Below are 27,579 nucleotides of genomic sequence, written 5' to 3'. Positions count from 1 at the left end.
CTGTGCGTGTTCCATTTGCTTCAGGCCATGTGGAGATGGCTGTGGAACTCCCACAATGGGGTCGCCAAAGCCCATCGTTCTCACATGATGAGCTTGTTCAGGCACATCATGTATGCCGGCACCCCATCATCCCTGGAAGACAGCTACAGGGTGCTGACTCAAGAGCCAACAGCACAGAAGTACCCAAAGTTCCTCCGACACCTTGCTGAGGTCTTCAGAAGGAGAGAAGAGTGGGCCATCTGCCTCCAGTCTGAACTGCCAACAAGAGGAAACCACACGAATAACTACGTGGAGAGTGCAATGCGCATTCTGAAAGAGAAGGTCCTCTACAGACTGAAGGCATACAATGTCACACAGCTGGTTAGCTTTGTTACCATGCGCATGGAAGAGTACTACATCGCCGCCTCACCAATGTCGCCAACAACAGAGGGAAGCAGTTGAAAAACATCCACCATGGCGATGTTGACTGTGAGGCGATTGTTCAGGTACGTTTTGTAGCATCCCCACACTCTGGAACACACTGTAAGAGGGGACAGAAATAAAAAAAAAAAAAATAACAAAAAATCTTCCCTTTATAATAATAAACGTATCATATATACATAGTAGCCTTACAAGATTCTCCCAGGTGAAGTAATTTTGAACTGCTACAATCAATGTTTTAATAACAGAAAAATCACTTTAAAAAACAAACATTTTAACATAAAGACAACCTCTAATAGAGCGCTGTATATAATGTCATATTGAGCTTGAAATCAAAGTTTTTAAACAGTCATTCTGTATCAAATAATGCAGCTTCAAACATATACATGAAAGACAGTAAAAAACACACAAATACATTTCGTTACATAATAAACAAACCAATGAAATAACTAGCTTTAGCTCCTAATGAAAATTGGCATTTCCGTTAGCCTAAACAGGTCATATAAAAATACACAACTTTGGGACACAGCCTACTCATCCAGAAAAGGACCACAAAACAAATGTGTTTCAGATTGATTTTAAACTCAGTTTAAACAGTTTTTTTCTTGTTTTTTTTTTTTTTACATGACAGTCACATGCTCTCCCCATCTGATTAGAGTGGGATATTTAAACCACTTGCTTACCTGATCATTCCTGGTTACTCTGCTGCTGTCTCTGCCACTCTGCTGCTGCTCTGCTGCTGCCCTGCTGCTGATATTGGCTGTTGCTGCCACCCCTTCTGCTTGTCACTGCTCGTCACATCCACCTGTGGGCTCTGTTTCTACGATCCTCTGTGGGGAGGGTCTGCTATTCATTCCCTGCAATGTCTGTCAAGCAGATCATTCATGGGGAAATGAATACAATGGGATAGAGCCTGATGCAAAGCTTGCTTCAGTCATGCTAAAATTATTTATGCTCTGCTTCAGTTATGCAAAATGTTTGTGCCAAAAAAAAAAAATATTGAACTCAATCTAGACTTATCTGACTGAAATGTTTTGACCATGTAATCAGCATTAATTGATTGTTCATATTAACTTAACTAGAATGAACTATCCTTTAGAAGGTGGCGGCGATGCAAATCCCATGGAGTTTCCTCCAAATGAGACCAACTCAGGTCTGTACACAGGCTTGTATTGTAGTGGGAGACTACTTTTCTTATCTTTCCAATTAATGCACTATCTGACTCTGAAAATCCGCTCAAGGTTGAAGTCCAAAAAATCAAAGGCAAAGCAGCAGGTCCTCAGTCCAAAAGGTGTTTATTTCCAAAAACAGAAAATATACATCCGTGAGCTACCCCGGGGCAACTGAGATCTCTCGCCGATTCTCCCCATTTTATACCCGTGGTCCAGGGTCCCCACGCCCTTATGGACCATCCTTTTACCTTTATGATCATCCTGGGTTTGTCACTTATTATTCTCATTCTTGGATGTGTTCTAAAGAACCTACATATGTCTTACTCAGGCCCTTTCTGTGGCCTTGGGTGAACTGTGGCAGCACCTGTTGCTCATTTAAATGGTGCATCAAACATTGGTCTTTTATCAGCCTCAAGCTCAATTAGAGCACAGTTGGGACTGCAAGGGATATTCCAAAATCTAATCACATGCATGATCATGACCCAGTTTCTCATTTGCCACTACAGTCCCCCCTCTGGTCCTTAAAAAAAAAGGACCAATATTTCCACCAATGACCCGGGAGAGCTCACACAAGTCAACACAATACAAACAATAGCATGAATTTAATGTAAATAAAACATAGTATATATGGTTTCAAACGATATAAATGCAACTCCAACCTACAAGACTGACAATGAGTATCAACCCATAGGGAAGTGCTTCAACTATCAAGAGGATAGTTGAGAGTTTTCCCTGAGCCATCTTCTGGACCGGCCCTCAAACAGATGACCCAGTGATATTCATTAATAGATTTCTATTCTGACCTGGCAACATGATGGGGGAAACATCCTCTCCAATTTAGCTGTTTCTGAGAGGTAAAGGCCCCATCATGTGGCCCACTGTTCAAACTGACCTGTCCTTTTGGTGCTGCATACAACACAGAAGAACTTCAAAATCAAATGGCGAAACACTTTAAACTCAATGGTAAATTAGAGATATAGAAATGATGATAAAACACATTACACATGCTTAATAAACACATTTAAGTCCATGACATTAAATGGGTACACATTCTTGTGGCGGTAATCCACCTTAAGTCAACACAAGTAAACACTAGATCAACAGTTATTAGATCATCGTCATGAGATACTCATATTGTCTTTTTGTTTTTGTTGAGATTTTTCAAAAATACTTTTTTTGCCTGTTTCCATAGTAAGATAGAGAAACTATAGTCTAATAATAGAGCAGGACTTTTAAAAAAAACACGGCTGGGTAATTTGCATGGACAGTTTACCCCTCGTGGATGGATTAAAACTACATGGTTAACATATAATCTACTAATACTACATTGTGAATCATATTTAATACCACAAAGTGTAATCATCTAGAACTACATGTGCTTTATTTCATGCATAATTAATAACTTGTGCACATATGATTATATTAAAGTGATTAAGAGTAATATATATATATAGGTGACAATCACTTTGTCAACATTGGTTTTAACAACCTTTGCAACCTTTGTCTATCATCTCAACATTGGTTTTGTCAACCTATGTCTATGTACCACTTATGGAGATTAACCTCCTTATATATATATTTTTTTTTTTGCTATTATTGTTTTCCAAAAAACATTCCACCAGTGCCCCTATGAACTTACTGGTTTCCTGTAAACCACACTGGTTTAAAACCTTTCTCGTGCTTGTTACGGCAATCAGCTTTCTGACGTTACCTTCACAGATGAGTGCCCTCTTACCTTTATCAAACACTCATTTCATCATAACTACACATTTACAACAAGTGATCCCACATAACTGTATTGAATCCAAAGGATCGTCGTACAATTGCTGGAGCTCCATTTATAAACCTGTCAAACTCTCTCTCTCTTGCACGGTAGTTTCCGTTTTGATACCTCACCCTTCTTCCTGGGGAATGTAGGTACCGATGGCTACCTCTGTCCTGCTGTCTCCACCTGGGTTTCTCCACTCCAGGTGCGGACAGCAACTTTAGCCAGGCTTGCATTTTTGCTGGCACATTTGACCAGATCACATTTTGTCCATTATCCATAATGTTGATGACTTCCTGGCTACTGTGAAACCTCAGGGCATAGGACATAGTTTTTAGCCCAGGATATATGGTGAAAAGATTGCGGCTCTGGTTGAAAAAAGGATATGTCCAGAGGAACAATACATATGTTGCTGTCACCAGATAGTTCACAGTCTGCACACGTAAGTTGTGGTTCAAGGGCATGATATTGTCAGTCAGAGTCTCACCTTGCAACAATGCAAACCCCTCGTCCCAATAGCGGTAGGTTTCAGTTTCCTCAATTTGTCTGAGGAGGGATCTTCTGTGATTTCTGTTAACCAGCATCCAATTTAATCGTAGGTCTTCTGATGCATTCCACTGTAAGTAGGGGGTAATGGGATCTGATGCTTGCTTCCAGGGTTCGTACCAGTCATCCCGATGCTGGAGTTGTGGTACATAACCAACTAATGTGTTTATTATTTTGGGGCCTGGGGCTTGGCAGCGAATGTCTGAGTCTTTATCTATATATTGGACGTAGGGTGTCAAAAAGTCTCCATATGACCAGCCTCCTACCGTTCTCCCGGCAGGAACATGTTGGTCACGTAGCTCTCTCCATTGTTCCCATCTATTTACATAAGCTGCGTCATACAGCAGTGCTCGACTCATGTTTTGTCCTCTATTGGGCACTGTTGTAAGTACCCCTCTGGCCATTATCAGGGTAGTGACTATTTCCCACTGTAGTCACCCCTGTGTTGAACATCGCCAATGCTGCTCTTTGTTGTTGCAGTCTTTCATTGCAGAATTTCAGCAAGCTATCCTTTTGGCGCTGCAGTTGCTTCACCATCATCTGCAAGTGTGCATTGTCTGCCTGCAGCTCTGTAACTCTACTTTGCAGGTGTGTCAGAGAGGCGTTCAGGTGCCCATTGTCCATTTGTAGCTGCACGGCTTTAACTGCGCGTTTGCGCACAAGTACGTTTCTCCTGATTTTGATTATCATGTCGTGTGCTTGGGGTGACAGGCATGTTTGCAGGGTGCGGTACACAGGTTTAGGCAGGTTGCCTATTGCAGTCTCAGCGTGTCGGCGTGATGGGTATGTGCTCAGTGGCTGTGGCAGCACACCACTGAGCTTTCCCACGTCGTCTGCAGCAAACTCATCTTGTAGTGGTTGGGCTAGCTGTTGGGCCCACCTGCCTCGTAGTGCAGGTCTGATGGGCTCTATGCGATGGAGTCCTCTGTCCTCCTTGCCGTCCGGGCTCGCTGGGCTGAACAAGTTCCCCGTTGGGGAGACTCCTTGATGGTGTGGAGCCACTCTTGCTCCTGATGAGGCGGATACGCCCGTTGCCAGGCCCTGGGATGAGTTGAAACCTGCCCTCCACTTTTATATGTATGCCTCCGCCATTGTGTCCAGTCTGTCCTCCATTTGGCACAACCTGACCACACCTGATACGGGCCTTTGGGCTGGTTTCACACATTTTGATGGTGGCTGTGGTGTTTCGGGTGTCAGTGGTTGGATACCAGGTTTCCTTGCTGCATCTCACCAGTCCTGCTGCATCCGTCATGTTGGGTGTGGATCTTTTGGTTACATATTCCAACTCTTCTCCTCGCACTACACAGAAAGGGAAGAGTAGTTTATCAGGTTTACATACCACAGGTGGCATTGCTGTTGCTATGTCATAGCTGTCATGCTTTTTAAATCTATATGGGCATATCTGTGAGTCTTTACTCCATCCATCCAATTTCCCTGCCATGTGCATTGTACAAAAAGCAAAACATTCAGTTAGGTCTGAACAGTCACCTATGTGACTTCCTGGCAGTGGCATGAGCTGTGGTATTCTTTTGGCGTTGTGACATGCAATACACTCTTGTCGGTCTTTATTCTGTGCTTTGTACACTGCTTCAGCTGAGTAGGTTATCCACTGTTGAAACATGTTTGAGTCCCACTGTGTAGTTTTTAGTTTGGCCAAATCTCGTTTTTCTCGCTTGTTCATCAGCTGAATCCACTTGCTAGCTTCTACTGTTGTCATTTCCTGGTTTGTTTCTACCTCCTGACATGATGTGTTGGTGCATATTACCTGCAATGTCACCATCCCTTCTTCTCGGCAGTCAGCGGTGCAGGGTAATCCCACCCAATGTTTACCTGGAGCGTTGGCTGTTGTGATGTCGGTGGTTAGTACATACTCATATGTGTCCACTGTTACATACAGAAAGTGATGTGGTTCTCCTATTTGTAACATGCCTTTATCAGTGGCTAACATAATCATGGCAAGTACACAATTAACATGTGGTGTGTTGATAGTGGCGGAAAAGGATTGTGTCATTAGGACTTCTCCTTCTCCCTCCCCCCTTGCGAAACCTGAAAGGGTTAGCACAAAGAAAAAGAAAACAAACAAACTAATCTGAGTCAGAGAACGCCCCCCCAGGCGTGAGTGGGCAGTCTGTATCTTGCAGGCCAGCCGGTCCTGCACTTGCACTTTCTGGAGTGTCACCGCCTGTGGCAGTGCTGGCGGCATCATTCTTTGCAGCCGCTCCAATACTATGATCAGTACGTGATAGGGGGGTACCGTCACGTCGGGCCCGTAATCGGGCTGAACGTCGTTCCCCTTGAGGCGATGCAGTGGGACCAGGTGTGGGGGGTGCCTTCCGCAGCCCCTTCAGCATGCTCAGGCAAATGCCCAGGCGAGTCTGGCGGTCGGTGACGGGTGCAGTGGTTACGATGGTACCAAAAGTTCTTACCTTCTACTTTAAAGGCTGAGGGTGTAGTAAGTACCACCTTAAATGGCCCTTCCCTATGGGGCTCGTGCCACTGGCGTCTAAATACTCATACGAACACCTGGTCTCCCACTTGAGTCTCACGAACAACCACTGGAATTCCCTTATCGTCTCCTTTATTGGCTTCTTTCACCTGTTGGAAGACAAGTCTGTGGATTTGAGTTAAACCCCGTAAATAGTCCCCCAATTCTCACTCCAGCTGCTGAAGCGGTGGTCCCTCTATAGGGCCTCTGCACTGTGGCAGAGGCATTGGGCGTCCATTAAGCATTTCATGCGGGGTTAGATGGGTTAGTCTGTTAGTTTGCGAGCGCATAGACATTAGTGCTAATGGCAAAGCATCCACCCAGGTGAGTTTACCATTACTGCCAGCCATGATTTTGGCTATTTTAGTTTTTAATACACCATTTGCATGTTCTACAGAACCTTGTGACTGTGGGTGATACACACATCCATATTTCTGTTGTATTCCAAGTGTTTTAAACATTTCTTTTATGACAGAGGACACAAAGTGCGGTCCGCTGTCTGATGAGATGGTGTCTGGCATGCCAAATCTGGGGAACACCTCTGTACACAAAAATTTAGCAGCTGCTCTGTCATCATTTCTAGAAGTTGGGCATGCCTCTACCCATCTACTGAATCAGCAAATTACCACAAACATATATCTTTTGCCTTGAACTCTATCCAGCATGTCTACATAATCCATCATCAGATGCCTAAATGGGCCTTCTGGTACTGGGATATGAGCCAATGGATGAGCGAATGATTTGCGAACATTATATTTTGGACAATATATACATATGGCCAATTCTCTATCTACCATTGCCATCATGTATGGAGACCACCATACTGCTTGTAGTTTTCTCAAAACCTGAGCTCGTGAACAATGATCTGGCTCATGCATTTTCTTTATTGCTATCTTTAGCAATGACAGAGGTAGGACAAAGTGTCCATGACTGCTTCTCCACAGTCCTTCATGGGGGGTCACTGTTCTGATTGCCCCCCTTTGAACCCATAAGCGTTTTTCTGCTTCTGGGACTTGGTTTTGTACCTCTATTAGTGAGGTTAAACTGGTTATAGGGGCACAGTCTTGCTCAAACAAAATTGGGGCTTGAGTTGCTTGCCCTGTAGCTTCTTTTGCTGCCTCATCAGCTAAATTATTTCCTCTAGCTACCAGTGAGTCGTTGGTCTGATGTGCTGCGCACTTAACTATAGCTAATTCTGTAGGCAATTGTATTGCCTGGATTAGCTCTGACACTCAATGTCCATGTACTACAGGAGTGCCATCTGCACGAACAAAACCTCGCTGTTTCCAAATACTGGCATTAATCTAACAAACACCGTAACCATAAGCACTATCGGTATAGATAGTTGCCCTTTTTCCTGCACCTAACTTACAAGCTGCAGTTAGGGCTTTTATCTCTGCTAATTGAGCTGAACATGGTTGATCTAAACGCACTGATAGGAGTTTGGTGAATGTATTATCTGGGTTCAACTGCACAACTCCATATCCTGCACAATTACCTATGTCACCTCGTACGCAAGATCCATCTACAAATAATGTTAGCTCTGATGGGATTGGTTGGTAGTACAAATTCTCGCGTATTTTCATGAAACTATCTGTTTCTTTAATCATGAGGAAAGCCATCAGTGGGCAACACCATTCTTGTCGCTGGGTTTATAGTGTTGCATCGCTGTATTGTAAGTTCTGTTCCTGATAACAAAACTTCATAACCAGTTCTTCTGGCTTGAGTTAATACAAACCGTGGGCTGGTTAGCATGGCATGTAACTGATGTGATGTATATAATGTAACAGGATGTCCCATTGTCAAGACTGATGCCTTTTTATAAGCATCCATCCATCCATCCATCCATTATCTGCCGCTTATCCGGGGCCGGGTCGCGGGGGCAGCTGCCTGAGCAGGGATACCCAGACTTCCCTCTCCCCGGACACTTCCTCCAGCTCCTCCGGGAGGATCCCAAGGCGTTCCCAGGTCAGCCGGGTGACATAGTCACTCCAGCGTGTCCTGGGTCTTCCTCGGGGTCTCTTCCTCCTGGTGGGGCATGCCTGGAACACCTCCCGAGGGAGGCGTCCAGGGGGCATCCGATACAGATGCCCGAGCCACCTCAGCTGACTCCTCTCGATGTGGAGGAGCAGCGGTTCTACTCCGAGCTCCTCCAGCGTGACAGAGCTCCTCACCCTATCTCTAAGGGAGCGCCCTGCCACCCTGCGGAGGAAACTCATTTCGGCCGCTTGTATCCGGGATCTTATTCTTTCGGTCATGACCCAAAGTTCATGACCATAGGTGAGGGTAGGAACGTAGACTGACCGGTAAATCGAGAGCTTCGCCTTTCGGCTCAGCTCTCTCTTCACCACGACAGACCGATACAACGACCGCATTACTGCGGCCGCCGCACCGATCCGCCTGTCAATCTCACGCTCCATCCTTCCCTCACTCGTGAACAAGACCCCGAGATACTTAAACTCCTCCACTTGAGGCAGGAACTCTCCCCCAACCTGGAGGGAACAAGCCACCTTTTTCCGGTCGAGAACCATGGCCTCAGACTTGGAGGTGCTGATTCTCATCCCAACTGCTTCACACTCGGCTGCAAACCGCCCCAGAACATGCTGGAGGTCCCGGCTCGAAGGAGCCAACAAGACAACATCATCTGCGAAAAGCAGGGATGAAATCCGGTGGCTCCCGAACCAGATCCCCTCCGGCCCATGACTGCGCCTAGAAATTCTGTCCATAAAAATAATGAACAGAACCGGTGACAAAGGGCAGCCCTGCCGGAGTCCAACATGTACTGGAAACAGGTCTGACTTACTGCCGGCAATGCGAACCAAGCTCCTGCTCCGGTCGTACAGGGACCGTACAGCCCTTAGTAGAGGGCCCTCGACCCCGTACTCCCGAAGCACCCCCCACAGAATGCCACGAGGGACACGGTCGAATGCCTTCTCCAAGTCCACAAAACACATGTGGACTGGTTGGGCAAACTCCCATGAACCCTCCAGCACCCTGCTGAGGGTATAGAGCTGGTCCAGTGTTCCACGGCCAGGACGAAAACTGCATTGTTCCTCCTGAATCCGAGGTTCGACTATCGGCCGAATTCTCCTCTCCAGTACCCTGGAATAGACTTTACCAGGGAGGCTGAGGAGTGTGATCCCCCGGTAGTTGGAACACACCCTCCGGTCCCCCTTTTTGAATAGAGGGACCACCACCCCGGTCTGCCAGTCCAGAGGCACTGTCCCCGACTGCCACGCGATGTTGCAGAGACGTGTCAGCCAAGACAGCCCCACAACATCCAAAGACTTGAGGTACTCAGGGCGGATCTCATCCACCCCCGGTGCTTTGCCACCGGGCAGCTTCCGGACTACCTCGGTGACTTCGGCTTGGGTGATGAATGGATCAACCTCCGAGTCCCCAGCCTCTGCTTCCTCTATGGAAGACGTGTCAGTGGGATTGAGGAGATCCTCGAAGTACTCCTTCCACCGCCCGACGATATCCCCAGTCGAGGTCAACAGCTCCCCGCCTCCACCGTAAACAGTGTTGGCGGGGTGCTGCTTCCCCTTCCTAAGGCGCCGGATGGTTTGCCAGAATTTCCTCGAGGCCGACCGGTAGTCCTTCTCCATGGCCTCCCCGAACTTTTCCCAGGCCCGAGTCTTTGCTTCCGCGACCGCCCGTGCTGCAGCACGCTTGGCCTGCCGGTACCCGTCAGCTGCCTCAGGAGTCCCCCGAGCCAGCCAAGCTCGATAGGACTCCTTCTTCAGCTTGACAGCATCCCTTACTGTCGGTGTCCACCACCGAGTTCGGGGATTGCCGCCACGACAGGCACCGGAGACCTTACGGCCACAGCTCCGAACAGCCGCGTCAACAATGGAGGCAGAGAACAAGGCCCATTCGGACTCAATGTCCCCAGCCTCCCTCGGGATCTGGTCAAAGCTAGCTAATCCCTGATATCAGGGAGGCAGGCCTTCTTCTATGTTATCCAGTCTTGTGCTATAATAAGCCAATGGTTGTTTTCCTGTGGGGGAATCCTGCATTAACACAGCACATGCATAACCTTGTTGTTCAGCTGCATAAAGATGAAATGGTTTACTATAATCTGGGGTGGCCAGAGCGGGGGCAGTCTGCATATCTGTTTTAAGGAGGAAGAATGCTTTTTCGGCTTCCTTTGTCCAATTTAACTGGGCTGACCTGTTTGTCTGCCCTGCAGCATGTATCAGAGCTCTCAATGGAGCTGTTTTGATTGCATAGTCACATATCCATGGTCTGCTGTAACCAGTCATGCCCAGAAAAGACAACATTTGCCCCACCGTTTGCGGTTTCGGAGCCTTTGTTACAGCTTCAACTTGAGAGGGTGCAATTTGTCTTTTATTCCCACTCAGTTGCCGGCCTAAGTATTATACTGTTTGTTGACAAAACTGCAGTTTGCTTTTACTGACCTTATGTCCACCTGCTGCTAGTGCTTTCAGAACTGTAATTGAGTCCTTTTTGCACTGCTCTTGGCTGTCTGAGCATATGAGAATGTCATCAACATACATCAAAGTGGTGGACTGAACATTTAAATGTTACAGGTCTTCTGCTAGAACTTTGTTAAATATTGATGGAGAGTGCACGAACCCTTGTGGCAGTCTGCTGTAAGTGTACTGCTGTCCTTGATAAGTAAATGCAAACAGATATTGTGACTCTGGATGAACTGGCACACTGAAAAATGCAGAGCACAAGTCTATTACCGTGTACCATTTTGTCTCCGGAGGAATGTTGGACAGTAATGTATGTGGATCTGGTACGATTGGTGTTTCTTCTGTTACTATGGCGTTTATTGCTCTTAGATCATGCACCAACCTATAGTCGTTGGAATTTAGTTTCCTTATTGGAAAAATTGGTGTATTGCACGGGCTTTTAGTCTTTATTAGAACTCCTGCCTCTAATAATCCTTCTATAGTTGGTTTTATGCCATTGATTGCTTCCTGTCTGAGAGGATATTGTTTTGGTATGGTAAACGTACGTCTGTTTTTATTTGAAATTGCTGTGGGGTTGCTGATTTCACTAAACCAACATCAGTTTTATGTGCTGACCATACTTGTGGCGGGACTTCTGACAACAGGTCTTCATGATCTTTGGTCAAGAACATTTGTGTCTTTTCTTCTGTGGGCAACAACACTTTTTCTGCAATCACTTCGTCAGCTTTTTTGTATGAAATTCTCAGAAAATGTCCATCTGGTGACGTATGGATATATTGATTGTCTGTGGAAATCCATTCTTGGATTTGTTGAGCTTCTTTTATCATTGGTCCTAATTCATGTGATTCATGTCCAGCTACCACCAGCAATGTCACATGGGGTGATGAGTTAGGATCTTGAAACCACTCTTTCATATCTTCTGAGAGCCTGACTGCTGCTGCTGTTCCTTGAGGTCCCATTATGATGTCCTCATATTGTATGACTGTCGTGGTGTGATTAATCAGTTCGTTCCAACATGCATCATAGTCCTCTTGTTCACCATCAGCATCATACATCATGGCACAGTGAAGTGGAAGAGTGGGTTCTTGGGCTGCTTCATAATAGTGTGTAACAAATAGCTTCCATGTTTCCCATTCTTGATGCAGAAAAGAGTTTGGTGAGGTTATTTTCATCCAATATACATGTGCTTCTTTGGTCACCATATGTTGTTCCATCACTGGTGCCATTAATGTCTGCAGATTTCCTTCTGGCAGATCGAAATGTAAGCCATCCGGTGTGCACATTATTCTTGCTTGTAGTGTACACAAAATGTCTCTTCCTAATAGATTGATGGGTGTGTCAACTGAGTAGAGTAGTGGCGCATAAACAGTTCTTCCTGCAATTTTCATAGGAACTGGTTCTGTCATTGGTATTATTTGAGTCCTCCCAGAGAAACCAACTGTCCGAATTTTTGCTGATGAAAGGGGAAGCCCAGCTCCTTCTTTTCCAATACAGGAGTGTGTTGCTCCTGTGTCCACCATAAAATTATGCTGACGATTCTGTATTGTTACCTCTATGGTGGGCTCAGTTTGTGGTTGCATGGTTAGAACAGGTGTTATAACTTCCCCTTCAGGTTTCTCTGGGCATCCCTATTGCCATTGTGCTGCGGGTCCCATCCAGGGATTGGTTGGGCAGTTTCTCTGCAAGTGTCCAGATTGTCCACATCCCCAGCATTGGCTGTTTTGTCGTTGTGTGTTTTGTGCTGGTTGGCCATATGAAGGCTGTTGACGTTGGTATTGCATTTGTGGAGGTCCTCTTCTCCATCTTCCTCTTTGTGGCGGTCCTCCATTTTGATTTGCTCTTCCTCTACCCTGTGGCGGGTAGCCGGCGTTTCCTCCTTGGTCAAAATGCACGTGTATTGGAGGAGCTTGTTGCATTGTTGTTGGAGCTGTTGCATAGTTTGGTTGCTGGACAGCTGAGGGCTGTTGCAGAGTTTGTGGTGGTGCCGCTGCTGCTGCAAACATTGGTGCCTGAGTGATTGCTGGCTCAGCTTTTACCTCAGGTGCAGGATTAGGCTTGATTTGTGATGCTGTAGTTGTCACTGATGCTTGGTATTTAGCCTTATCTTTGTCTTTCTTGATGGTCTTGGTCAATTCTCCAATCTGGAGTTGTGTTAGCTTCCCAGCTAACATTCTGCTCTGTTCTTCTTGGCTTGACTTTTCAGCTCTGTATGTATCCACATAATGTACAATGTGTTCTGAAAACACAGGCCAGTCCATTTTCATCAGGCCAACTACTTGGTTTAGTTTATTTTGTACTTCTTTTGGCATGGCATTTTTCACATACAGCTTGAACAGAGCTTTAGATGCTTCATTTGCGTTCCAGTCACTTCCAGTTTCTTCTTTCCACTTTCTTTGAAACTCATGTAAAAACTGTGTTGTATTTTCTCCTTCTTTCAAAGTCTGCCTTTCCAGCTTGGATGGATCCATTTTAGATGGATACTTGTTTCGTAATGCCTCCCATATTTTTGTTCGATAGTGTCCAAAGGGTTTAGCATCATGATAGTGATTATGATTTAATGCTCTTGCGCTTCCGTCTGTGCTTTACATTCATGGTACCACTGCTTTTCCTCCCATGTGGCCTCTCCAGTTTCTATTTTTTCTTCTATTTCTCTGCATCTTTGTATTCCAAACTCCATTTCCCATGGTTCAATTTGGCCTCTGTGCAACTGTCTGTCGCCTGGGTGGGAGTACTTGAGCCATTCTCTCACTCCCCTTCTGTCTTCACAGGGGAGTCTGTGTGCATGTGGTTTTTGACTTTCTTCCAGCTTCTCCATCATCCTGCTGAACTCCTCGAACACTTTAGGGTCTAGTGCATGTTGTGTTGGAGTAGAGTGACGTGCTGTACCATGTTGTTGTTGCTCTCTGCTTTTCACCGTCTGTGTTTCGGACGGTGCTGGCGATAAGTCACGGTCAAGATCAGTCACATCACTGTCATGGTCGCTTCCTTCTCTGTCTAAATTTTCTGCTAAATGCTCAGAGGTTTGGCTGTGGTCTAAATCCTCTGAAATACTACCCTGACTGTGTGTTCTTTTGTGCTGTGCTGAGCGTTGGCTAGTTTCAAGGTCTTCACTAATCTTTTGGCTTTTGTGTGTGTTATCTGCTTCTGATGTTCCGTTTTCTCTCTCAAGTCTACTGTAAGTTTTCCCACTATTCTCCCATCCACTTCTCTCAGTGGAAACTGTCTTATTTCCTCCCCAGACACGTATGGCGGTGGCGGTGTTTGTGCTTCTAAGACCGGAGCAGTGGGCTTTGTTTTATTCTGCTCCCTTTTTTGTTGTACTGCCATTAGCCTCTGTGTTCCTTCTATTTTGAAGTACTGCAGCACATCTCTCTGTTCAGTGTGATTCATCTTTTTATTTTGATGCTTTTTTATCATTTTTTAGGTCTTTCTCAGTAATTCAGCCTCTATTCGGGCCCACAATAATTTAGGTCAAAAGTCCCTGTTATCGGCCACTTAGTGGCTCCGGAGGATACTCTGTGCCACTTTTTCATGCACTCCTGGATTTTTCTCTTTTGTGTTGGGTGTTTCAACATTACTAGTTCAACTGGTGTCAATCCCGTCGGCCGCTTACTGTGCGTTATGCCCATTCTGTTAGACGCTAACTGGTACAGCAGGCCCCACGCTGCTTTTATCTTCTATTTTTCTTTCTTGCCGCCGTTATCTTTTTAGATTAGACTGCTCCTCTTCTGGCCCTCCAATTATTTATCTCTTTTTCTCTTAATCAATTTCAATATTATTATATTATTGTTATATATTATATATTATTTATTATTTACATATTTTTGTCAAAAAAATGTTTTCTTAATTTCTTCTTTACTGCGTTTTACTGCTTTTATTTTCTTAATATTTCTTAATAATTTATTTCTTAATATAATTTTATTTCTTATAACTTGTTCTGCCTCAATTATTCTCTTTATTATTTACACAGTACTCATACTCCTCTTTTATTTTTATGACATATATTCATGCATATTTCAACTTTCATGCTTTTTTTGTACATATATTTACAAAGGCCTTATGCTATTTTCTTTTTTTTTTTTTCTACTCTACAGCTGTTTCACTACTATGTCACAGCCCTCTTACTTAGGCGCTGTCTCTGGATCCTTTTATCTTATTTTAGTCATCCCAGAGAGGGCACGATGACCTGGCTTCCCTGCCATACAGAACTTCCCGCATCTAAATCACCCCGGAGAGGGCACGGTGATTATACGTAAGACCGCCAGTTCTCTTGACCCTTCACCCGGGTCGCAACGAGCTATTGTTTAAATCTCAAACCACAACAACAACTTATTTAACGACTTATTCAGACTCTTTAAACAACGATAACAACTGATTAGACACTTAGACAACGATAACAACTTGTTCAGACATTAACACGCATTTTATCCTCAGCTGATCTGTCCCTCCTCCTTACTCTTCACAGCTAGAATTATTTGTTTCAACAGATAATGGATTAGTACTATTTTCTTGTGTCATCATTCTTGGTACTGCCGCATATTTTACAAAATACCATATTATTCCACTTCATAGACTCAAACACATACAAATCCACATGCAAATTAACATGTTAAAAAGCATCCTTTCACATTTATCCATCTTTCTTCATGCATATTTTTGTTTTACCATTAAAATTTGATTAGGACAGGCTATGCATGAACATTAATATTCAGACATAATTCACATGCACGCATGAATTGACTTGACTAAATCACACATTTACATAATATGACTTAAACATACATATATAATCATTAATCACACATACTCACGATTTTGACCTGAAGACTGCTGTCACGCCATTTAAATACCTCAATTCAGGTTATTATTTTTACAATTTAAAATTTAATTTAATTTAATTTTATATATTTTTTTAATTTATTTTAATTTTAATTTTTATCAGTTTTAGGTTCTTTTGGAGAGGTTTTAGCAAAATACCTGAGACTTGCTGGGAAGGAGCGGACAGCATTACTCATGTAAAATAATAATAATAATAAATTTGTCTCACCTTAATGGTGGATGTGGGGCGCGCCTGAGTTCCGCCGTCCTTTCCCGCCCAGTCCCTTTGCCGCAGGCTGTGTGCCGGTCACTCCTCCGCGGCTAGCGTCGCCAAAATGTAGTGGGAGACTACTTTTCTTATCTTTCCAATTAATGCACTATCTGACTCTGAAAATCCGCTCAAGGTTGAAGTCCAAAAAATCAAAGGCAAAGCAGCAGGTCCTCAGTCCAAAAGGTGTTTATTTCCAAAAACAGAAAATATACATCCGTGAGCTACCCCGGGGCAACTGAGATCTCTCGCCGATTCTCCCCATTTTATACCCGTGGTCCAGGGTCCCCACGCCCCTATGGACCATCCTTTTACCTTTATGATCATCCTGGGTTTGTCACTTATTATTCTCATTCTTGGATGTGCTCTAAAGAACCTACATATGTCTTACTCAGGCCCCTTCTGTGGCCTTGGGTGAACTGTGGCAGCACCTGTTGCTCATTTAAATGGTGCATCAAACATTGGTCTTTTATCAGCCTCAAGCTCAATTAGAGCACAGTTGGGACTGCAAGGGATATTCCAAAATCTAATCATTTGCATGATCATGACCCAGTTTCTCATTTGCCACTACAGTATCATAAATGGTGTTACATGGGAATGAGTTTTCCTTTGTTTACAGTTATCTGTCTGTCTCTGTCTAACCATCTGTAGTCAGCACTGACACTGAAGAACCACTGGATTGTGGACTGGCTCCTGTTGAGACTGACTCAGGTAAAGACAATCAAGCATGGTTGCACTTCCAGAGTACATTAAAAGTACTATTAAAACATTCTTATAACAGACAATGCTGTTGATACGATGTGATCCGTAAGGTGATTTATTGTCAGGTAATATATTGAAGCTTAGTTGTCTTAACAATAAAATCCACTGATGAATCACATGACATTTCACACACATGAGGAAGATAGCAGGAAGAGGCTATCAAAACATGTCAGGATACAAGGTAGCCTACATAAACTGTCCGTTAAATTCAATAGTACTTTTTCAGACTACATTAAAAGTAGGCTATAACCATGAATTTTTAGTAATACTATAAACACCTTGTACTGTACACACCTTGTAATGGGAAGTCTTTCCTCAGATGCAGTGTTTTTTCATGCTACTTCAAGGAACATCTGGACTGGAGGAGGAGCTGATGCAGGTTTTCGATTGCCTCAAAAAGAAGCTGAGAGATGACCCCAGCTTTTCAGCACCCATTACATCCTTCATCTCCAGCTTCAATAAATTAAAAACTGACAGTTCCCTGCAGTCGGCTCTTTCAACTTTTGCTAAGGGCCCAGTCATCAAGACGAGCCAGTACCAAAGACCAAAGGGACACCTTCAGACAACAACCCAAATTGGGGTCCAGCCCACAGCTGTAGCCCGCAGAAAGGCGAGGCTGGGTGGGAGAAGGGCCTTAATATCAGGGCGGCCCACAAAGGCCTCAGCGAGGGAGCACCCGTATAATAAGACTGGAAGGAAGAGCAGTGCTCCTCATTGTCTCGCCCACTGTGTGGAAGAGAACATCACCCTCGGTGGAACACACTAGCTGGATGATGACATTCATGATTTCTTTTGTAAAATATTGTAAATAATTATTTTTCATTCCTTGATTGGAGGTTTGATGTTTTGATAAAATACTGTGGTTTTTAACACACTAGCTGTGTTGATGACAGTCATGATTTCTTTAGTAAAATGTTGTAAATAATTATTTTTCATTCCTTGACCAGAGGTTTGATGTTTTGATAAAATACTGTGGTTTTTAACACACTAGCTGGGTTGATGACAGTCATGATTTCTTTAGTAAAATGTTGTAAATAATTATTTGTTATTTTTTCATTCCTTGATAAAAAGGTTGATCAGAGGTTTGATTTGATTCAGTGGCAACAATAAATTACTACTTATTTGTGTGCATTAAGGCAGAGGTCTTCAACAGGGGGTCCGCGGAGGTGTTGCAGGGGGGTCGTAGAATTTTTGGTTGATGAGGCAATGTTTCATATCATTTAGTTTCCACATTTATCAGGGTTCCCACTCTTTTATTGAAATCATTTTCCAGGACATTTATACATCCCCCGTCCCATTCAAGCTTTGGAGAAGTGTTCTTTTCGACAGTTGTATTTTATTAGTATTTGTAGATGTGCGGTCTATGGCTATAATTTATTAAATAATCTCTTACATGCTTAGAAATTATATGATAACTTTTGATCAACTCAAAGTTGCTAGTTTTATCACCAGATACTTATTTGGAAAGGTCAAATAGAGCTCTGGTAGCTCATGTCACCATGTGATAAATCATTTTCCAGGACATTTTACTTTTTTTCCCTCATTTTTCATGTGTTTTCTATGACTGGAAAATTGGTCAATCATTTTCCAGGTTATTTAATATAATACACAATTTTATACAATATAGTAGGGGTCACACACACACCAATGCGCACGAATACGCCTGCAAAACTCACCGTTTAGGAACAATGCAATTAGCCTACCATTTATACACTGGTGCTAGCTGTCCGTCACTAATTCGCGGTTAGTGGCGATAATTCAGATTATTTCAGATGTTTTGAGCAGCCAATATTTGTCATGGTGATAGAATATGCGGTTAGTGGCGATAATTCAGATTATTTCAGATGTTTTGAGCAGCCAATATTTGTCATGGTGATATTATTACATTAACGTAGCCTAGTAGTTTTGATGAATAACTCATTAGTGGGACTGATGAGCCATAATCTTACCGTATGCTGCACTCTGCATCAATGAACGTTTAGCCGCACGTAGCTGCATCAACCAATCACGAAGCACCTTGATCTGCCAATAAGATGACGGCACCTCATGAATATTAATGAGATTCCCAGACTTATCCTACGAAAAAAAATATCGCCCGCGGGACGGCGGAGATCAACATGGCTACCTCCGCAGTTCACGTTGATGAGGAAGACACGGAAGACGTTACCACACTGACAGCATCTCCTCCGGTAGAAGACGACAGTCACCCGCCGTGGTCATACCTGGCAACAATGTCTGGCTACCTTAGGATGGGGGAAAATCCTAAAACATACAGAATGAAGTGCCTCTTGTGCCTGCCAAAGTGCCATGAGATAAAGGCGTTTAAGAACTCTCCATCCAACCTTAAGAAACACATTGAGGTAAATGAATTAAGTAACGTTAATCGCTGCCAATGTCATCTCATGTGCCAGGAGTATAATTATGTAATTTCCTGATAAAACATAGTTTTAGCCAACATTTTAGCCTACATATTTCGTTAGCCAACATTACGTGCAAGCTAACGTTGCTAGTAACTTTAGTATCACACGTGGTGGCGTGGACAAGTATGGATAAACCTACGCGACACACACACCCACAATATTTTACACTTTATTCTAGATAATATCTTGCGCAAATTGTTCTGCAGGAGTGTCGATAAAACAGGGTTAGCATCTTAACCTATTCGAAGGAGGCAGTTTTCCTCCCGCATGATAAATATTTTCAATATCAAGCGCTTCACTTTTTTTATTGATTATTATCAGATCGCACAAGATCTGTAACTTGAAGTTAAGCAATATTGAAAATCTGCATTTTTGTTCATAGGAGCTGTAGTGAAATAGCACGCTGTTTAATAAAATAGCTTTGTTTTTGTTTTTTATTGTATTTTTTGTAATGCACAGCTATTGCCAGTCTGGGTCTAGAGCAGATATGAAAAAAGTGCATGTATGTGCATATAATAACTACCAGATACAGAGCACATCTGCAAAAGTTGGAACCAAAACTGCATTTATGTTAACCACAAAGAAAAAAGGGGGGAAAGCAGATGTCCAAGCTCAATGTGCTGCATGATGTTTTAGCTTGTACATCTGCTATTTTTTAAACAATTTGTCATTTTTGAAAGATAAAATATAGTTGACAGTTGACCAACATTTTTATCAATTGGACATGCCCACAATTGGGACACCAGGGTGAAAGTGGTTAGAACAATCCAGACCTGTCATTGTGGTAACTGTTGAGTAATGTCTTGAGTATCATTTAAACTAATAATATTATTTATTTTATTCATGTATTTTTCATCTAGAGAGCACATCCACAAATGAAAATGAAGCCTTCAGAGAGCTTCTCGCAGATCTCCTTCCTACTGTCAAAGTCATCACACGGGTCACCCTGAGATCAAGGATTGAAGATTTAGCAAAGACTATGAAAAGCGTGGTAACTGAGGAGATGAGTAAAGTGGACCACATCGCCACCACTACAGACTGCTGGTCAGTTAGGAGAAGGAGCTTCCTTGGTGTGACTGCCCACTGGGTCAACCCGGGTCATAATGACCACTAAAAAAGCAGAGCTCCACTAAAGAGCCTGCAATCGTTGCGGAAGGTTATCTGATGTTTTCTAAGAATTTTGGACGTGTGGGGCGAACTATTTCTTTCTTAGCTGAAGCCGACAACGGGACAAAATAAATGTAAAGACAGACATAGTGGAGTTCCTATTTTCGTTTTGACAGGTATAATAAATTCTGTAGTCTACCCCTTACATGACCTGGAAAGTGACATTATTCTAAAACGCATAAGAATAACTCCCCCGACATGGTTAGAAAATACTGCCTCTAGGCCTGTCACAATTATTACATAATCGCCTGATAGTGATTATTTGAGCTGACCGCGATCATTTTGCATAATCGTCAGATTCCACGATCAAGGGAATTCTACTCCAATGTTAGAAATGGCGCATAAACATGCTTGGATGGAAACATGGTGTTTTAAGAGCAGCGTGGCTCCTTTTTAAGAGCGTAGCGAGTGGTGAAGCCGGAGACAGAGAGATGGTGGCTGAGCTCAGAGCTGACAGGTGTGGGTGATGGAGGAGAGAAGAAATTAACAGTAAAGTTGTCTAGTAGTAGTAAATGTACAGTTTAGGTTTCTGTTTGTCTCTGAGTAAATGCTGCAGCTCCTCAGGACCCAGGAAAGTTCCCGTGTCTTGCTTCCCAGCTGCTGGGTAAAGTGAGGGAGGAGCTAGGCTAGGTTACGGTTAGCCCCGAAGTTAGCATCAACTTCGACCCTGGAGGCAAACCAAAGTCTCTGCTGAAGCAGGAACGGTTAACTACGGAAATGAGGAGAACATTACTCGCCCTGCCTCATCGGCATGCAAAAAGTAATCAGGAGTAAATGCTAAACGTCAGTATATTTTCCTGCTTTTTTGTCCTTTGCCAATCACACCTATGAAAAAACTGCAACATTCAGCAAGTGTCATGGGCTGTGGAATAAGTGTGGAAGATCCTGCCAAGCAGCTGAAGCTGTGGAAGATGCCTGCTCCCTCCAGCTGCTACGACCAAATGCCACCAGGTGGAACTCGCTGTTTATGGCTGTGGAAAGGCTACTCAAGAATCTGAGAGAGAAGGGAGAGCCAGCTTTAAGAGAGATCTGTGCAGAATTGAAGGTTCCAATGTAAGTTGGAATTATGTATTTTTTATTTATTTATTTATTTTTTGCCTGTCATGGCTTCTGTGAATGTCCCTGACTTGTATCATATTTAAATGAGACTCGTTTAAAAACCACTTGACCCCTTTAGAAATGATCCCTGAGGTGAAAGTGCTATGCTCCATTAAAGTCCTCATTTCATACTATGTTCGCCTTCCTAGTGGTTTAGTTTACCGGAGCTATTAAATATTTTTACCACCACTAGAATGCAGTAATATGTTGAACATACACTATCTAGCTTTCACCAACCTACCTACAACTGCACTCTAGTGGTTATAAAAATATTCAATCTCTCAAGTAAACTAAACCATTATAAGGAGCTGTAGACAACCTCGGAACTGGTTCATACACAATGTACTGTAAAACCTTGCTTTGTATGTTTTCTAGGTTACTGATTTTTGGGTACAATATTCATGCATAATTGTAAAATAGTGGTTTGTTTTCTCCCTAACCGGTTCCATCCAGTTGAGCTCACTTTCCTCAAAGAGTACTACACCACCATGAGCCCTGTCGCCCAGTCCATCAACATCCTCCAAGGAGAAGCGGAAGTCCAGATAGGATGGCTTCTTCCGACGATTTCCCTTCTGAGCAGCAAACTGGAAAAAATAAAGATTGAACAGAGGCACTGCAAGCCGTTGGTTGAAGCCATTCAAGTGGGCATCCAGAACCGTTTTGGCGAGATGTTAAAGAGACCCTGAATTGATTGCTGCAGCGATTCTCATCCCAAAGTTCAGAACGGCCTGGATCAAAGATGATGCTACACTGAGAATTGGTAAGACAACATGAAGATCTTTAAAATAAAGGAAATGTAGCAAATATACATTAAATTACAAATTTAATGTACACTTACTACATTTGTTATTTTATTATTCATTTTATACATCAGTCTAATTTCGAATTAGGTTGATAGTATTTCAGCTGTAATCAGGGTACTGTAAATTTTGTTTTTGAAGTTCGGGGCCTGAAAATATCTCAAGATGTCTGGAATTGTTAGAGTCAAGACATTAAATTTGTGTTTCTCTCCTTGTTTATTCCCTGAATTTGGCAGATACAGAAATTGTGAAAGTAGCCAATCTGCAAGCTCACACTGCCTCGTGTTGCGAGCTTGTAGATCTATTTTCACAATTTGTCTCAACTTTTTTTCTATTATTTTATTTATTTTATGCTAATTTTGGCCTTTTGTTTCTGATAGTATTGTTTGTCAATGTAATTTAATTTTTTTCCCTTAGAGTTATGGAAAATGTCATAAATGTAATTAAATTTGTCCTATAAAAATGTGCACATACCCTGGCTGTACTAATGCTAGTTTCACCCTCCCTGTGTTTCAGGGTTGGACTACATCAGGGAGCAGTTGGAGGATTCTTCCATTTCAGCAGATGTTGGATCCGGCTCATCTGATGAGGGAGATTTCTTCCATGCCCTGAAAAGATCCCACGAAACACAAAGCGCCACCAAGCAGCTTGATTCGTACCCAACCTACTCAACAGACAACATCAAGATACTGAAGACATTTCCTGTGGTTCTCAAGTTGTCTGTCAAATTCAACACACCTCTGCCTGCTTCTGCAGCCTGTGAAAGACTGTTCAGCATAGCAGGTCTCATCTTCAGCCCAAAAAGAGCACGGCTAGCTGCGAACACTTTTGAAAATCAACTTCTGCTGAGGATGAACCGCGAGTTCAACTTCTCTATCACCACTAGAACCAGAACCAGAAAGTTTGTGTGTGTGGTGTGAGTATGCCTCAGCCCATGAGGATTCCCCCAACATAGTTTAAAAGTGGAAAAGTGGTCCTTAAGTTTAATTTTGCAATACAGTTTGTGCAAGACACTTGTTCAGAAAAGTGATGTGCAACCAGTCTCCAGTGATGGTGCTGTGTGTAGTGAGAATGTATTTTTTAAGTTGTATTCTTAACCAGACACAAGGCCCCTTATTTAGTTGTGTTCTCTGAGGCAGATAGGAGGCATTTTTTTGTGTTCTTAGGCAGACAGACACTTTATGTATAGTTGTGTTCTCAGGAAGACACGAGACACTTGATTCACTCACTCCACATGTTTGCTCAGGTGGTTTTTTGTTTTTGTTTTATCATACCACATCTATTTCATTCACCTGAAAGTGAAATAAAGAGAACAAGGGGAGAACTATTTTTGGTTGTTTTGCTTCTTTTTATGCATACTATAAAAATACTTTGTACTTTACTTGTACTTGTACTTTTGATACTTGAGTATATTTTTTCACAAGATACTTAAGTACATTTAATGTGAGCTACTTTAAGACTTTTACTCAAGTAATTTTCTTAAGGGTGACTAACTTTTAACAAAGTCATTTTCAGTTATGGTACTTGTAATTTTACTTAGTTATTTTTTTCAAGTACTTTATACACCTCTGCAAGGGGGGCGGCATCCCCCCTCAAATCGCCTACTGGTTTCAACACTTGTAGTGATCAAATAGCTCTGCGAGCGTTGTCAATCAAGCGAGTTGAATATTAACACCTGTGACTGAGTTACATTCACTCCTGGCGGAGTTAATCACAACATCCGGTTTGGATGCCTTTTTCACTCATGTCGGTTGGTAATAGGAGAAGACGGCAAAGACCCTGTGTGGATTATACGGCTTAAATGAGGTAAGAACCGAATATATTTACTTCTACGGGATGGTAATCGCTGTATGAAGTCGTGTTAACATATCATGGGGTGTGAAGCGAATTAATTGTCATTGACCTGGTTGAGACAAGCTGTTAATTACGTTCACGTTTGCTGGCAACAAGTGGTTGCTTAAAACAAAGTTATTGAGTGGCAACTTATTTATCCGGCCAAATATCAAGTGTTAAGCTAAAATAAATGTGTTAAGATGTACTAAGGTGACCAGTGGTGGATGAATTAGCGTTTTTTAAGTCAAATGATGGTGAGTGTTTTGTCAAATTTTAATCTGTGCATCAATGTGGGGGAGGGGTGGTGGTGGCGGCGGCGTCGTCGTAGTGAAATTGTCCAAGAGGTCCTGGCTGCAGACCTCCACTGTGAGGTCGCTACCGCCGCAGGCTCCACTCTCAGGCCGCCTCCACTGTCAGGACAGGAAATGCACGGGATACATTTCAAAATAAAATCGCGAATACACTTCCGGTTGAATCGTTTTCCTCACAAATGCATTAATTAGTAAACAATATGATGTAAAATCTATTAATTCCTTGCCTATAGTATAAATCGTTATATCGTATTTATATAGTAAACTTTTTTGTTTGTCGTTTTTGGTCCGTGTTTTCCTTTTATGTTGCGCATGAGCCCCAACGTGGGCATTTTGTTTTATTCTGTCCAAATCTAGGACAAAAAGCCCGACTAATATACACTGCACTGCGTAATTTTACAACTTAGTCATTACGAAAAACAAACGGTGGGTGATATGACTCGGGGCTCAATAGTCTATTTGCAGCCTACTACAAAGCTGAGGATCTTGAAAAGAGAAGGTCAAATAGTTGATAAATGAAAACAATGGAGGGCAGGAATAACATTGCTCAGTGCACAAATGGTCTTTTAAGTTATTACTCATATTCATAAGCCAACATCTCATAAGATGTCATTGGCCTATACATTTTATTGTGCACTATACAGTACTTAACTGACTTTTTATCATTTAACTTTGACTTTATTGCACTGCTCTTTTTCTATATATTTTTTCAATTTTTCTTCCTGTTGTATTATTCTGTATTTTTATTCTTTACCACCATAAATTTCATGTTTGGTTCTATGTCTATGCTAATTATGTTCTTGTTCTGCTGGAACACCCAAGTAGCTACCACTAAATACTACCCTTACTCTTGATATCTACAGTATAATCCAAGTGAATTATTAACTTGATCCATGAGAAAAACAAAAAACACACAAAAAAAAAAACCACAAGTCACAACATGAATAAATGTTCTGTAGCCCTTTATTCTTTATTCTAACACAAACTCACTCATCTGTGTGACATTCACAATAGGCCAAATAATTTCTTCTGTCCATTATTTCTTCACAGAATTTCCACATGTCCTCAGTATTGTAAAACGTGAACTTGAAGGGCTCCAGGATTGTTTCTTTTTCATGCTCATCCACCTCTTCTTTCCACACCCTCCCATATTGCACAGCAGCCTCAGCCTGTTTCTCCTCCCCCAAGCACAGAACATCAGGCAGGTCTACTTTGGCAGACAACAGTTGTCTGTTGGCCTCAACCCGCTCTGCTGCATGTCTGCAATCGTGAAGAATGCGATCTTCAACCGACTCCTATGGAAAAGACAAAGAAAGATGTCTGTACATAGCTGCTGCACCAACAGTATCTGACCAATAGATACTGTGAAAAAGCTTACCCCTTCCACTGGTGTGTCCACATCGGCAGGTCTGACTGAGACCTCAGCCTGCTGCTCTTCTTCCTGAAAATATATAGATAAGCAAAATGATCAGTTGTAATATTCAAAACACAAGCTCCAAAAAGAAGAAAAAGAAAAGATCCCATCAGTCAGTCTGGAGGTCAGAGGGCCCTTCTCAGACGTCACTCTAAATGTGTATTTCCTTCCTCAGTATCAAAAATAAAAGTACTGATGGTGCAGAAGCTACTTCTCAGTAATTTCAGTTACTATTCGTTTTGTTTATATACTGTAGTTTACAACAGAGGTGGAAAAATAAAAAAGTAAAAATGTGCCATGTAGTCCTGCCACATTTTGATTCCACTTGTGCACTTAAACAGGTGATATCACTAATTAGCTAGTCGACCTCTGGCAAAACATCATGGTGTGTTGCATCGTGTTGGTAGCTTGGCTGTCTCACATATCACGTCTGTGAGTTCAGAAAGACACGTTTTCAACTTTGTGACGATGCCCAGCTAATGCAAGGAGAGTTTACAAAAATGTTTTATAACGTTACATACAAACAAATGCGAACAGTTACTTTAGGTTATGCACTATACAGTTAATAATCCCTGATAATTTACGGTGTTGATGCTAACCTCCACTGGTGAAAGTTAACTTTGACGTTATCTAACTAATTTGCATCATTAATGACTTCTATAACGTTATTATTTTACGGCACCTATATTGACGAAGAACACAAGAAACCATGCATTTACTTTCTGTGGATAATAAAAATCAGCAACTCACTGCTACTCGGAACACATGCTCACTCGCTGGTCTCTCTCGAATGAAAATGCAGGTGAAATCCAGATTTAAATGTCGTCACTTTCCGTCCTGACAGTGGAGGTGTCCTGACAGTGGAGCCTGCACCGGAAGCGACTTCACAGTGGAGGCCTGCAGCCAGGTGCCTCTCAACTTTTCTGGCCCTGGTTGCTTCAAACTGCGTTTGACTTCCCCATTTTGTAGCTAGAGCAAGAGTGGCAGACTTAGCCTCATCAAATTGCTCCCTAAACTCCATCAAAACACTGATGGCGTTTTGCAGAAGAGTAGATGCTTTCAGAATATCCGCGTCCTTAGCTTGCAGTAACTGTGAGGCAGCGTTTATACATTCAAGAATCTTGGTTTGCATGTTGACTAAAAATATGAAAGAAAATTTGCTTATGGCATTCTTGAGCGCACTTGCTTCACCACGCTCATCGTTTTTGTCACTGGTCAGGGATATTTTGATGAGGGCTTTTATAATGTCTCCATATCTGTGCCTTAACGCAAAAAGCGCATCATGTCGAGATGTCCAGCGAGTGGGACAGAGGCGTTTTAATGTGACAGTTCTGCTCTCTGGCTTCATTAACTCACTGAGGAGCGCTCATCGTTTGATACTGTGACCAAAAAAGTTGTACAGGATCTCTACAGTGTCATGGAACTGCTTCACTCCAGGGACGTTTTTAACAGAGTCGTTGAGAGCTAGGTTGAGATTATGAGCAGCGCAATGAACATAACAGGCAAGGGGCTCCTTCTCTGCTATTCTTGCCTGTACTCCTGAATATGCACCACTCATATTCACGGCCCCATCATAGCCCTGTCCGCGGCATTTTGTCAGATCTATTCCGTTTTTCTCTATAGAGCCCAGGATTTGGTTTTCAAGCTCTGATGCTGATGAGCCCACAGTCGCCTCAAAACCCAAAAACACTTAATTGATCTGTATATCTGTTGCAATATCCATGTCATTCTTAACAACAGTTACGTAACTGTACACCTGGCTCAGCTGGTCTATCTTTGACACATCTTGCGTTGTGTCCATGATAATCGAATAAAACGGGGCTTCATTTATTTCATTAATTATGTCAGCTTTCACGCG

General features: G+C 42.7%; 2 long non-coding RNA genes across 3 annotated transcripts; both read left to right on the top strand.

Moving 5' to 3' along the window:
* On the top strand, positions 1–21,919 carry LOC141010022 (uncharacterized). Of its 2 annotated transcripts, none has more exons than XR_012180170.1 (3): positions 1–485; positions 21,115–21,318; positions 21,817–21,919. It is a non-coding gene; the product is annotated as an uncharacterized lncRNA (long non-coding RNA). The 2 variants fall into 2 exon arrangements; XR_012180169.1 differs by having other exon boundaries at positions 19,959–21,318.
* Positions 21,920–21,948: 29 nt separating this feature from the next.
* LOC141010021 (uncharacterized) lies at positions 21,949–23,492 on the top strand. Its single transcript, XR_012180168.1, has 2 exons — positions 21,949–22,123; positions 22,680–23,492. It is a non-coding gene; the product is annotated as an uncharacterized lncRNA (long non-coding RNA).
* The last annotated feature ends 4,087 nt before the right edge of the window (positions 23,493–27,579 follow it).

This window comes from Pagrus major, chromosome 16, assembly GCF_040436345.1.
Source record: "Pagrus major chromosome 16, Pma_NU_1.0".
NCBI classification, from domain to species: domain Eukaryota; kingdom Metazoa; phylum Chordata; class Actinopteri; order Spariformes; family Sparidae; genus Pagrus; species Pagrus major.
The sequence above is the reverse complement of the archived record's forward strand: the minus strand, read 5'-3'. Positions and strand labels throughout refer to the sequence as shown.